The 13,013-nt window shown below is 37.0% G+C and overlaps 1 protein-coding gene across 6 annotated transcripts in view; it reads right to left on the bottom strand.

The window, feature by feature from the left end:
• LOC114654277 (EGF-like repeat and discoidin I-like domain-containing protein 3) overlaps window positions 1-13,013 on the bottom strand; it is a 981,185-nt gene that overhangs the window by 296,826 nt on the left and 671,346 nt on the right. The gene's annotated exons all lie outside the window — the stretch shown is intronic.

Genomic DNA, 13,013 nt, shown 5'->3' with positions numbered 1-13,013 from the left:
CTAAAACTGGTAATCGAAAACCCTGTATAATTTAAATAAATAAATTCTCAAAATAGATGGATAGATCAACACATGGATGTTTTTCAAACCTCATATACCACTTACAATATATAATACTTATCTTGCATACTTTAATAGCTGATATCTGATACTGCCTGAACTTGTGTATATTCTGCTATGGCTACTGGGATGCCAGTTGGCCTAGAAACCAGATTAATTTAAGTTGCCTTTTCTAAATGACTATAAACACCTTTTATAGGGAATGAATTAATGGGTACATTGGGGAAGTATTTGGGCATAACACAGCCAATTAACAATTTTTGTCTTCCTCATTCAAATCAGAATAAAACAACCTGGTTTGAAGAATCCTGATCTCATCTGAATGTAGACTCTGACCCCGTCATTTTGGCTGAAATGACTAAAAAAATCCAGCATGCCTGGAAGATGGCATCATTTGAAGGAAGACCGCTGAGGAAGATGTTGCCTGACTTGATATATTAAGAATTTTTGTTTTTTTGTTTTTAGGTTTCCATCTAATTTACTTACAGCTATTAAATAGGGTAATCACTGCATCTTGACTGTTTACACTGACAAAAGAAAATCCAAACTGTTATAACTCCACTTAATATGACTTTATGGATTTCATTAGCAGTGAACTACTAGTAAAACTGCAGACTGTGCAGTCAGCCTGCAATTATTATAATTCTCGAAATCATTTGCACTAACCACATTCATACATGTAAATTAATGAAATTAATAAAGGAACAGGAAATGGCTTCTAAAATGAAACCTGCCATCTGTCCCATAGTGGTTCCTGCCTTGTGCCCTGTGTTGGCTGGGATTGGCTCCAGCAGACCCCCGTGACCTTGTGTTCGGATTCAGCGGGTTGGAAAATGGATGGATGGATGGGTCTGTCCCATAGTTCCTATACCAACTAGTATAATGAAACACAGTTGCAGTTGTACAACCAATGCTAGGAAGAATTATTAGATCTTTACTGAACAGAGCTATTGGGTCTTTATTACAGCAATTACATCTCAAACTGAATTTTTCTTAAGGAGTTCAGAGTTTCAATTTTTTTTTTGTTTTGGAGAAAATTGTAATATCTTAGTTTAAATCCTATTTTACAAAGCACAGCATTTCAGTATATCACCACATAAATGCAGAATTCATTCATGTTTTATTGTACTTCCCCATGAAGAAGTGAATGCCTTTGTCATTATGCTTATAGATTTATGCATAGCTTTTGATTCTACTGCCACTGTTGAAGTCAAGCTTTTTTGTTTACAATCACGATATACATTTTACTGCATGAAATTGTTTTTTAAAGTGAAACATTTTTTTAATTAGTTTTAAAACATACCTAACCTGTTCTTTCATTTTAAAATGGAAGTTATGGGAAAGGGGTTGTCACACACATGCGAATAGGAGACAGCTAAAGGGCTTGAGTAGTGATAATACCATATCAGACCAGGGGGCGGCAGGATGTGCTGACTGTCTTTCTCAGTTCCTTGCAGAACATTCCCAGGAAATCCCACCAGGATCCAGTGCCTTGGATGACGTAACTTCCGGTTCTAGCACTTTGGATGACGCCACTTCCAGTTCTGATGCTTTGGATGATGTCACTTCCGGTTCCTGCCACGATGATGTCACTTCCTCTCCGGTCCTCTTACCTCCAGTCTGGCAGTTCTGTTTTGGACTCAGTCTTGTGAACATCTCTGTTCAATTATTTTCTAACTTTTGCAGCCAGGATATACGGGTGGCTGGCCCAAACCTTTATAATGTCTGGAGAGTATTTCTTGTCACAGGGTCTAAAACAAAAGCTTTAAAACTTGCATCCTTTATCAAGTGAAGAGTATTAACAAATATTGATGGCACACATATTTCAAAAGAGTCAAAATTTTGTATTAGGAAAAAAAAGCAAAACATTTTTGTAAGATTTAGCAATTTTAAAATGCAACCGACTGTACACTTCTCTTCACTGATCATCTTTTTCTGGGACATTGATTTACTTTGAAAATGTGTCTGTTCTTCAGTCAACTAGACCCCAATCACCATATCACCAATGTAGTAGGTGAAAACTAGGTGTTGTTTAGGGAAAATAATCATATGATTTCAGCTTGCATCTGTATATGATTCAGTATGTGTGCCAGCACAAAAATATAATTTGAGTACACATGGCATAAGAAAATAATATGACTTGAATATGCATGTGCTGCTGATCCTGGCTCATGATTTGAATCACGGCAGATGCATGGTTAAATAAAATGATTTTAGGGCATAATGCCACTTTATCAGACACTTAACACATTTTTGTGAATAGCATCTTTTGTTACAATCCATGGCAGAACATATCTGTCGAAGAAACAGAACTACAGAGACAAAAATAGGATAATTTGTAGACTTAAGTTACAGATATTTGGTGAATTGGGGGTGTGTCTGGGGTAAATATCAACAGTCTACTCACAATGGCTGCTGCAACCAGGCAAGTGAACAGAAAATGTATCCTTGCATCATAAAAATAGTACCAAGAATCTATGATAAAACTTATCACTATCAGTTTATTTTTGTTAACATAAGCATGCCCCAGAAACACGGAATGCACGTTTCATTAAATTTAAATCTTTGCTCCTTCAAAGTATAAGTATTTGGTAAATTTTAAGGCTTTTGTTTTCACATTTGGACCCCTGCCCCATGACTTCCATTTTAAAACATAAACACAGTCTAGGAATTTTCTAAACTTTATTAAAAAATGCTTCACTTTAGAATGCAATTTCATGTGGAAAATTAATGTATTCCATGATTGTGTATAAATACCTTAAACTTGAAAAGTACCAATCTTATTCTTTAACCATGGGCAGTAGAATCAAAAAGCTTCCTGCAGGTTAAGGTCTATTATTATTATTACTAAGTTGGAGGAAGTTGGGATCTCCAGGTGTGCTGCTGAAACTCAAAAAATTCAGACGTGAGCGTCAGGAGGCTTCACGGCCTAGAAAACAAATTACCCAAAGTATTCTATAACATTTCAGTAATTATTTACTGCTCTGATGCTGATCTTTCTGATCATAAAATAAGTTATTATGATTGCAATTGACGAAAAGAATTCATACTTAATTTCAGAATTACAGTATTTGAGGTTTCCTGTAGAGTGCATCTTTCTCTTACACAATTTGGCTTAAAAACTAATCATCACATTGTCATCTCATAACAGGCTTGAATTTCAAGTTTGATATTTTTCCATCCAGCCATTTCAGCTCTAGACCATCCTCAAGGAACTGTGACACACAGACACACACCCATCATCAAGATATCAATGTTTTCAGTAGCAGGGGACCCTAAAATGTTGAAATCAGTTGAAAACCGGGCATTGAAATTTTTGATGAATCTAAAGCTTTAATTTCTCCCCCATAGACGATAGGTTATTGTGGGGGAGGACACAAAGCAAAAAAGTAAAACTTATAATATTTATAATACAGACATCAACACATTTTTGTAAGTACTTTTAAAAATGTAAAAAAAAATTATAACTGAATACTCTTAGATTGACTGGTCAGCAAAACTAGGCAATCATTAAGATATTACCCCTGATCAATTCTTCTGGTTAGGTTAAATTAGTGACTCACAAACCTATATGTTCTGATTGAACTGAGACTAGTTGAATTAGTTTGATTATTCATAATGTCCATATATGGTAAGTATAAGATTGTTAAGTTTTAAAAATGATTGGCATACGGTGTGGGTAAACAATTTTCAATAGTTTTACTGCTTTTTCCAGGAATCACCAAAAAACAGTACTGGTTTATGGTATTTTTCCGTTACAACCAAGAATTCTAATGAAAGCATTACTTTACTCTATTAATTGCATTAAATGACAGTGGTATTTCCCAACTCACCTCAGTAGTAGATATGGTGGAAATTAATGTGATGTTAATTGATGTTTTTGTGGTTTTGTTGTCTTTTAAACTTGTCATTCCCTTTTAAATAAAATATGCTGCTGTACAATATAAGTTAAATGACATCCAAACAAAGGAAATTATGAAAAAATAGCATACACAGAAATAATGCTTTGATTATGAGCCTGCCACTTGCTATATGACACAGACAGTAAACTCATCAGTGGATTAGTAGTAGACCCACACATGTCATCACAGATTCTACATGTAGAACAGTAAGTCACAAAATTTGAATGTTTTGTTACAGAAATCTTCAGGAAAAAGTTTTAAAAGGAGAACAACTACCATTAACTTTCATCCATATAATGGTACTCTATTTACCAAATGAATCAAATGACACTTCTTCATTGACATCATTAAAAAGCTGCTTAGTGAGATAAAACAAAGGGTGATATTTTATTTTTTAATCCAGAAAAATTTGTGGGCGGCACGGTGGCGCAGTGGGTAGCACTGCTGCCTCGCAGTTGGGAGACCTGGGGACCTGGGTTCGCTTCCCGGGTCCTCCCTGCGTGGAGTTTGCATGTTCTCCCCGTGTCTGCGTGGGTTTCCTCCGGGTGCTCCGGTTTCCTCCCACAGTCCAAAGACATGCTGGTTAGGTGGATTGGTGATTCTAAATTGGCCCTAGTGTGTGCTTGGTGTGTTTGTGTGTGTCCTGTGGTGGGCTGGCACCCTGCCCAGGATTGGTTCTTGCCTTGTGCCCTGTGTTGGCTGGGATTGGCTCCAGCAGACCCCCGTGACCCTGTGTTCAGATTCAGCGGGTTGGAAAATGGATAGATGGATGGAAATATGTTCTTTCAGTTGGTACTAACTGCACAGATGATACTGACATTTAATTTAAATGATTTGAACTTTGATTTGGCTAACACCCACTTAGAACTGAACTGTGATCTTTGATGATGTAACCTATAATTACTGCATCTCTATACTATCTAAGACCTGCTTTGTCATGCTTTGAAGTTGTGGAAAATGTAATCAGTTTCTCATTTTGCAGGTTATTAAAGAGATAGTCCATTTATTTATATCAAGTAGAACTGAGCTATTATCAGAATGTCCAGATCATTTGATCACTAATTCTGCAAAACACATCATCTAGTATCATAACTAGCTGATGATCTAATTGTTACAGTTCTTAACTAATTGCTTTGATTTCTATTTAAGACTAGAGACAATTTTAAAATCATCCTTTTCATGTGAAAAACTGGTAATGGCTTAGCCTTGCCTTATCTGAAAAAGCTTATTAAAGCACATGCTCTGGAGGATGTACTGTGATCATAATGTACAGGCTTTCCTAAATTTAAAGAAGGAAGCAGAGCTGTTAACTAAAAATGTTTACAGTTTTGTTTTAATGTTAAAGCTAGATGTCTTTAACATTATGCTGGTGTCCCAGCAGGGTTGGAACAAAGAAATTTACCAGGCCAGAATGATGGAAGGATAAGGGGAGACAACCTGTCAGGGCTACATGCTCCCCCAACATGCTAGGTGGCAGCATCCCTGGGAGACCCTATTTATATAGACACCAAGGCATGTTGGGAACTGAAGTCCCATGGGGCAAGCTTGTCGGGTTCCGTGGGAGCCGCCAAGGGGTATTGCAGGAATCTGTGATCTATTTTGTGTGATTTCTATTTGACCTGGAAATGTTTCCTATGGGCTATGTTACAGCAGCAGAAGTACTCCCGGGGCTAAGTTAAAGATGCTGCTTGACTTTGTCCAGGCAAGTTGGAGGCAGGTGGAACATGGACAAAGCTCACCATGTGTTTATTATTAGAAAGAAACCTGTTGTAGAGGTACTTTATTATAATAAACCTTTCATTTGAACCTGGGCTTGTGTTGTGGTGGTTGTGTCTGGGGTTTGGGATGCTGCAACATCCCTTACTAGTCACTATATATACTGTATATGTGCATGAAAATCCCAGTAGATAAGCAGTTTCTGAAATATTCAGACTAGTTCATCTGGCACTAACAACCATGCCACATTCAAAGTCACTTAAGTCACCTTTCTTTTCTCCATGCTTGGTCTGAACTTCAGTAGGTCATCTTATACTGATACAAAAAAACAATATTAAATTAAAGAGTAATAAAAATGTAGGTAAAAACTGACAATAACTTTGAATAATGTTAACGTTTACCCCTCCGGGAGGAATTGAAGAGTCGAATAGTTTGGGGGAGGAACGATCTCCTCAATCTGTCAGTGGAGCAGGACAGTGACAGCAGTCTGTCGCTGAAGCTGCTCCTCTGTCTGGAGATGACACTGTTTAGTGGATGCAGTGGATTCTCCATAATTGATAGGAGCCTTCTGATCGCCCGTCGCTCTGCCACGGATGTCAAACTGTCCAGCTCCATGCCTACAATAGAGCCTGTCTTCCTCACCAGTTTATCCAGGTGTGAAGCGTCCTTCTTCTTTATGCTGCCTCCCCAGCACACCACTGCGTAGAAGAGGGCATCCACAACCGTCTGATAGAACATCTGCAGCATCTTATTGCAGATGTTGAAGGACGCCAGTCTTCTAAGGAAGTATAGCCGGCTCTGTCCTCTCTTGCACAGAGAATCAGTATTGGCAGTCCAGTCCAATTTATCATCCAGCTGCACTCCCAGGTATTTATAGGTCTGTACCCACTGCACACAGTCACCTCTGATGATCACGGGGTCCAGAAGGGGCCTGGGCCTCCTAAAATCCACCACCAGCTCCTTGGTTTTGCTGGTGTTCAGGTGTAGGTGGTTTGAGTCGCACCATTTAACAAAGTCCTTGATGAGGTTTCTATACTCCTCCTCCTGCCACTCCTGATGCAGCCCACGATAGCACTGTTGTCAGTGAACTTTTGCACGTGGCAGGAGTTATATTGGAAGTCCGATGTATATAGGCTGAACAGGACCGGAGAAAGTACAGTCCCCTGCGGCGCTCCTGTGTTGCTGACCACAATGTCAGGCCTGCAGTTCTTGAGACACACATACTGAGGTCTGTTTGTAAGATAGTCCACAATCCATGCCACTAGGTATGAATCTACTCCCATCTCTGTCAGCTTGTCCCTGAGGAGCAGAGGTTGGATGGTGTTGAAGGCGCTAGAGAAGTCTAGAAACATAATTATTACAGCACCGCTGCCTCTGTCCAAGTGGGAGAGTGATCGGTGTAGCATACAGATGATGGGATCCTCCACTCCCACCTTCTCCTGGTATGCGAACTGCAGAGGGTCGAGGGCATGTAATATATATATTTTAAATATTAGATATTTGCAGCTGAACAGGTGTACCTAATAAAGTGGCTGGTGAGCGTATATATACTTTATATACAGTATGTGGAACTGTACACTTAATAAGAATAGGTTTAACTTAATTTAATCCTTACATATTTTCTTCCAAGTGTGATAGTACAATAAATATTAAGAATGAGATACTTATCATGTCATTTATTGAAGGATAAATTCAGTAATTGTGATATCCACAGTCATATATAACATTTTCACAAGCATATATTCATTTTCCCTTGAAGATTTTGTTGTAAAGTTGAACATAATTTTAAAAATTAACAAAACACACATCTTCCTTAGCAGTTTCCAGTAGAGGTCAATGAGGCACCCAGTGTGTGTAGTGCAATTCCAGCTTAGTACTGATCAATTGCTGCTAACAGCTTGACTCTGCCATTGAATGTATTAGCTCATTATTTAACTGGTAAAAATATATTGTATATTTTGTTATTTTAGGTTATGTAATGTTATTCTCTTTCCACCTCATATTTCACAAAATAAACAAAAACTTACATGGATGACACAAATCAATCAAACTGTATTTTCCGATTCATTAAACCTTTTCCTACTTAATCGATAGAATAGCATTGTGGTTTGGACATGATTTCCAAAAATACATTGTTACTTTTTAAAATCAATACACTGAATTATTGTTTAAATGCAAAAAAGTTCCTCCTAACCTTCAATTTCACTTATATTCGCTTAATAATTTGACAACACTGCATCCAATTTACCACAAAGCAAAATGCAGGTGCTGTTTGAAGTTTGACGATTAAATGAAAACTGACCAGGATAAGAAGGAACAACGAGAAGAAGTTGGCTTTCTGGGAGTCACTATTCAAGTCAAGCACTGATTTAGCTGACAGTTTTCATGCAATAGATAAAGCACACGAGCACTTTTGCGAGTCCAATCCTGAATTAATAATATAGTTTACATAGACCAAGCATGGAAATTGCATTTTATAGTAACTCGAAATAAAGTTTTAAAGTTGTTTACTAGGTTACCTTGAACACATGACATTTACAATACATATGTATATATAATACATATATAACAATAGAGTCACTGCTAAGGGCTGAAGGTCATCTTCTTTCTAAAGCAAAGCTAAAGGAAAAAATGCAGACTTTTACCTCTGCAATAAGAAATTAATGTAGCATGAGTATTAGCTTTTCTTGAGGAATTAAATCTGTACATTTTGATAGTGTATTTGTTTAATTTATTTTTATGAAGTTAAGAGACCAGTGAGAAATATCAAGGCTCAAACTACTTTGCTTAGACAAGTCTGGGGACTATGTGTGTTACAGTTCTGAAATCTCTGCTTTTGAAATATTAAACTAAACCAAAGAACAAGAAGATAAAAATATTAGGCCAATGCACAGCATTATGATTTCAGCAATAAACCACTCAAACACTTTGTAAAATTCAGAAAAATGTTCAACTTTTTTGATAACATTGATAAAGAAGCATAAAGAACACTAAGAATCAACAGGGCTTACAGATGAAGTGTATGTTACACAGAGGCACTGTGTTCACAGCTCTTGAAGGTTCCATGTTTGTTTGCTTCTTAGAAGGAGTTTTCATGTTTTCCCATGACTTCATGGGTTTTCTCGGGGTTTATCCTACAAGACCCCAACGTATGCATGTTAAATTAACTGCTGACTTAAAACTAGACAGATATGAATGACTATGTGATTGCACTCCAGAAGGGACTGCCATTGCATCAGGTGTGGGTTCCTGATGCCTAATGCCACACAATCCTTGGTATGTTACAAAAACCTTGACCTGGGTGGGAAGGTGATTTGATTGAAATGACATTAGCGATAGAGTGGAATCGAACCTACGATCTTAAAGTGAAGTTTAACATTCATTCATGTTCATTTCTCATTTCAGAAGATCCTAACTAAGGTGAAGCCTTACACTTGTGGAAAAGTACTTGAAATGTGCGTTTGTCTATTGTACTATCGAACCTTTATCCATTAAGCCAATATCACCAAATCACTGAAAAGAATATTTCACCAAATTTGTATATTAATAAAGAAAAAAAATTGAAATAATAAAATTAGTTTGCGTACAGTACATTAGTCTCAATACTTCAACCATTTGATTGAACGTCCAACATGCTAACCACTTGACCAATGCTGCTTAACTATCATATTGAAATAAATTGACAAAACTTCAATATCAATTAAGCAAAATGATTTGTTTTTTTAATTAATTTGTCTACATTGGTCCTGAACTTTTGACCGTTTGATCGAAAGTCCAACACGCTAAACCACTTGACCAACACTGCTAATTTTTCATATATATGTGTTTTGGCTAAAAGCACAATATATATGTGTAATCGCTAAAAGTATAATATAAGGAAATGAGAATTTAAATTTAACATAATTAACGTACAGATCCCGGGTCAAAACTGATGACATAGAGAGATCAGCATGCATGCAAAGTTGGAAGGAAATCAGTTGGGTAAAAATGGGTAAAAAATTGATTGCACAATTTGATCCAAACAAACAGAGAGGTTGAATAAAATCATGTAACAATAATAATAATAAATTACTTTATCTTTTCAGAACTGGTAAAATTGGCCTCCCTGTATGTGAAAAGACGTTTCCTTCTGATAACAGCAAGTGTTCTCCACATAAAGTGACATCTTTCGAGTATCTTAAGGAATCTAAGGTTTCTGTATGTGGGCCGTAAGTCCATAAACCCAGTTTTACACGTCTATGCTCAAATTATCACTCATAAATTTGAAATTATGTGTATCCAAAGATGCAAAAAAAAGGTTACCTCCTCTATTTATGAAGCAACCACAAGTTTCATTATCCTATTGTTTACCTCTGCTCTTTCTCTGTTCTGCAAAGCTCATAGTCTTCAATAAAAATCTTAAGCACCCCCACCATCCTCATCACTGTGGACTTGAATATTGTGCTTAATTGTTGTCTGTCTGGAGTTTGCACATTCTCCCTATGCCTATTAGGATGTTTCTCTGCTACTGTGGGTTTCTTCCACAAATTCCAAACAGATGTGGGTCAGGTTGGTTGCCAGTTTTGAACTGACTCTGTGTGAGTTTGTCCTTAGATTGACTAATGTCAGTGGATGGTTTTTCCTTTGTACTCCAATGCTGTTGCGTTAGGCTCCAGCTTCCTGTACCCCTGAGTTGCTTCAATGCTTAAAATGTTATTTAGAATAGTATAATCATATAAAAATAAAGATGAAAAGCCCAACAGTAGGTGGCAGCAACTCATTACTGACCATTACTGAAGTATAATATTTCAACAAAAAATACACAAATTACATTCTTGTGCACTGCCAGCTCAAACAAAAAAAGAAAATTCAGAAAATTGATGGATTGCAACAGAGAAGTGACCCTTCCACACTTAAGCCTGAATTATAAACTTTAAATCTAAAGAATTTCTTACAATTCTGAAAGAGTACTAAAGGCCTCCAAAATGTTGTTAAAGTAATGAAAAATAACTTTTACAGACAAAACAACTGTCAATACTTTAAAACTTTTTTTTTTTTTTCTCTGGATAAGCAAGGTTTTGCCTACCATACCCTTAAGATGTGTAGGATATCTAGGTTAATTGGTGAGGCTGTACTGAGAAAATACATCTGTGTGTGAGTGTGTGTGCCCAGAGTTGGACTGGCTCTGTCTAGAGCGAGTTCCTGCCTTAAGCCCAATGATGCTAGAATAGGCTCTTGCTGCCACAACTCTGAACTTGATTAAGTGGGTTTGATAATTGATGGATGGGTATTTGGATTATTAAAAATTGGGCAGAAGGAATAAAGTCACACCACATACCAATGCAGAAGACAATCTACCGCTAGCCATAGAGCTACATGTTGACATATTTTAATTTTTTCAGTTTTTTTATATGTCAGTTTGGACTCCTCTTAGTCAAAATACATTCACTTGGCATTTTTGCTTACTTATATTATGTTCCTACATAAGCCCTGTGTTTTTAATGCTTTTCTTTTTGTTGTTTTTTTTAAGTTGATTATCTATTGTTAATATAATTAGCCAGACAACTAATTTTTGTGGTGGCGCAGTGGCGCAGTGGTAGCACTGCTGCCTCACAGTAAGGAGACCTGGTTTCGCTCCCTGGGTCCTCCCTGCATGGAGTTTCCATGTTCTCCCTGTGTCTGTGTGGGTTTCCTCTGGGTGCTCCCATTTCCTCCCACAGTCCAAAGACATGTAGGTTAGGTGCATTGGCGATCCTAAATTGTCCCTAGTGTGTGTGTGTGTGTGTGCCCTGCAGTGGGCTGGCGCCCTGCCTGGGGTTTATTCCTGCCTTGCGCCCTGTGTTGGCTGGGATTGGCTCCAGCAGACCCCCGTGACCCTGTGTTTGGATATAGCAGGTTGGAAAATGACTGACTGACTGACTAATTTTTGTATTTGAAATTCAAGCATTATTAACTCATTAAAGTGAATTAACACAAATGTTAGGGTTCAAGAATACTTTTAAAACAAATGCTGTAATGACTAAAGTGACTCCCCTTAGTGAGTTTTAACTGAAGACACTCTGGAGCCTTTAACTAATTGAAGGGAAATGTGCATCTGTAAACAGTATACATAACTAGCAAGGTTTAATAAGGTTTAGTGAATGAACACATATGGGTGGTTTTCACACATTTGCATCCTTTGCAATGAACGATAATAATAATGTGAAAAATAAGCCATTATTTTTATAACATAGTGCATTATTTACATGTATGCCATCTTGTTTTCCACTCTGTTCTGTTTCTCATCTCAGTGCCCTGCTGTGGCACTTGGTGGCACTGCTCTACTTAGAAGCTGATACCTGTTCATAAGGCATCAGACATAATGGGAACCTTATAAGGAAAGGATGGAAAGTTTGTGTTGCCATATTAGATGGACCAGCGTTGATTTTACCGTAGAATGCTAGGAGAGGTGGACAGCTAGTTGACCTATGCCTTTAGGACTGTGACTATATCTGACTTTTACTTGCAGTTTGTTCAGTTATAACTGACCATAGCTTCCCCAGAGGATTATTTTCTCCAAGAATGCTGCTGAATGGAGTTTTTGATTTTCTCTCCTTCATCGTCAACAGGCCATGATGTTAATTGATAATGTTAATGGACAGATATTGCTTTATTTATGTTTCTTCATTTTAAAACTACTTTGTTTTACTATGTAGTTAAACAAAGTTGTATCTTTATGTGTGTACATTATGTAATTAGTAATTTGTAGTTGTAATTGCGTTTTACCTATGAACTTGTTAAAGTGGTGTAAGCCTGAACTTTGTGAACAGCGTTATACAAAAATAAACTGAATTGAATTTTCTTTTAGTTCAAACAGATGGAGGCATTCCTTGTAAAAGTCACTATTGAATCTTTACATTCTCATAAACTTAATTTAAATCTACTGTATCCTCAAGGAAAATGGGCCGAATGCACTTGTACCATTCATTTAATTCACAGGTATTCTACCAACATGGCTGGGTCAGGATTTGTTTAGCTATAAATTTACAAAGGAAAGGATCAATACTCTATTGATGAAGTTAATGTCTTGTGCATTTTATGAGCTTTTACATGAAAATGCAATAAAACTGCATAAAAATGGATTAATTGCTGGCAAACCAATTAAGCATGCCATGAGGCAGAATAGCATAGTCTATTGTATATTTAGGAACAATTCAAGAGGTTCTGTGATTAAGATAAGAGAGAGAACAGTTAGAGACACATGCAACATACAGTAGATATTTATATTAACTTAAGCTGAAGTTTCAAAAGGTTCAACATTATCATACTAGACACATATACCCTTCTGGCCTTATGACAAAGACAAGTTTTCCTTAC

This window comes from Erpetoichthys calabaricus, chromosome 7, assembly GCF_900747795.2.
Source record: "Erpetoichthys calabaricus chromosome 7, fErpCal1.3, whole genome shotgun sequence".
Lineage (NCBI taxonomy): Eukaryota > Metazoa > Chordata > Cladistia > Polypteriformes > Polypteridae > Erpetoichthys > Erpetoichthys calabaricus.
Note: the sequence above shows the minus strand (reverse complement) of the source record. Positions and strands in the feature narration are given on the sequence as shown.